Source organism: Solanum pennellii, chromosome 3, assembly GCF_001406875.1.
Source record: "Solanum pennellii chromosome 3, SPENNV200".
Classification (NCBI taxonomy): Eukaryota; Viridiplantae; Streptophyta; class Magnoliopsida; order Solanales; family Solanaceae; genus Solanum; species Solanum pennellii.
Window position 1 is genome coordinate 11241938 of NC_028639.1, and position 2028 is coordinate 11243965.

General features: G+C 38.9%; 1 non-coding gene across 1 annotated transcript; it reads left to right on the forward strand.

Moving 5' to 3' along the window:
* The first annotated feature begins 1437 nt into the window (after positions 1 to 1437).
* On the forward strand, positions 1438 to 1511 carry TRNAM-CAU. Its single transcript has one exon. It is a non-coding gene; the product is annotated as a tRNA-Met (tRNA).
* Positions 1512 to 2028: the final 517 nt, after the last annotated feature.

Here is a 2028-nt window from a genome sequence, read left to right on the forward strand (position 1 = left end):
GTATTCTAACCCTCGTTCAACTAGCTTGTATGCCTACTCCCAACTAGAATATGTATAAACAAGATAACTGAATTGATAGATATCTCAATGTTCTGACATGCAAATCGAAGAATGCAGCATTTATCAACTGATAATGTGAAATTCAAAATTGGAGCATGTATATCTAATTAAATTGATCTAGCAAGTGTAATTCATCAACTAAGAGAATCTACACACCTAGGTTCTAAGTTTCATGCAAAGAACTAAGCAACGATGTCACTAAAATATGATAATCTGGTTAGGAGTACTATAACATCTACTTCACAACAATTATCCAAGGTTTGAGAAACCCTAGGTCTAAACATGATATAGAGAATCAATAATATGACTAAATTCATGGACATAGTGGATAAAAGGAACCCACTAGTGAAATTCCACAACCCTGGTAACAAAATTCACAGAGAATTCCTTTGGATTTTGAGGATGAAACATGAAGAACACTGTTGCTTGTTCTTGAAAGAAATGGTGCCTCTTTATCCTCTTTTTTTTCTAATTTTGATGATATTTAGAGAATCATGGTGTTGAGTTTGTCTAATAAAGTTATTAGTCTTAAACGGAGTAAAATGACATAGTTTAGGCATAAGACAACAAAGTTTAAGTGCCAACGTATAGGAAAAATACCTAAATGACCTTAACTTAAAATATGTCGAATGCCACCCACGGAAGGACCTACCAACTGTAGATAGGGGTCTTCGGTCTAGTGTACCTGACATAGCTTCACTAAACAGGTATAACTTTTTACTCAAAGATGGGATTTTAGAAAACACAGTTGAATTGTAAAAATGATTCAATTATATATCATTTGTTAGGTCATGTGCTACCTAATTCCTTTTCTTCTAAGGGTTATGACCATTTGAAGTTGACCTAACAACAATTTCTCTCTAACTGGTTGTTGACCCTCACCTACGGTCAGACGTACGATCTATATGTACAATCATGGACCGTACTGGTCGACTGTGGGTGGTAAAAGACCATAAATATTAGGTGCTCAAAGACAGATCACACTTACGAACCGTGTTACAGACCACAAAATGTCGATGGTTTCTATGGTTCTTTCACCAAGTCTTGAAAACTACAATATTTTTCTATATTCTGAAATACAAGGTGTTAAAGGGGCACTCCATGCAACCTTACCATTTCCCTCAAATACAACTTAGCATAATCTTCCATCACATAAGAAACTTTGAATGGAATAAAATGAGCCAATTTTGTTATTCGGTCTACTATATTCGTGCTTACTATCTCCTCCATCGTTGTTATGTAAGAGGAAAAGAGCGAAAAGCTTACTTTTAGGTAGTGGCCTAAGCGCTAAGAAGTGAACATCATGCTACTCAGACTATATGCTTAACACATGCAAGTCGAACCTTGGTTTTCGGAGTTCGAAAGAGAAGGGGAAGAAGCGGGGTAGAGGAATTGGTCAACTCATCAGGCTCATGACCTGAAGATTGCAGGTTCGAATCCTGTCCCCGCCTAATCAGTGGAACATTGTTCACCGGGATAGAAGGCCGGTCCCAACCCGTCTACAAAATGGGGCTAGTGTTCAGTCTTGGTTGGTTCCACCTCTTTGCAAGGTGATGACACAAGTAGCTGTGGAGCACAGATGACCATTTCTGTCACTATTGAATTCCAACTTAGAGCTCCTTTCCTGACCCATACCTCAGACCTAAGATCGAGCACCAGAGCTGCTCATAACAACGTACCAAAAAAAAGAATGCGAGAAGTTCATATTCTCCAGATTCTACTATAAACCAGGTAGTGAGGATGAAAAAAAACATAAGCTACCTCGTTCCTGCTCCCGTCTTTCCCGCTTCCATCTTCGGTGGATGCGCCCCTTCACTTAAAGGCGGCCAAACCAACCCACTGAGCCAACCTTTTAGATTGAATAAAGTTACTAAGCTAGTCACCTCACCTCTCTTTCTTACCCGCCCTTATTAGTAGTAGGCAACCTTTTTTTCTCGCCTTTCTTCCAGCTTTTTCCAGATAAAGGTC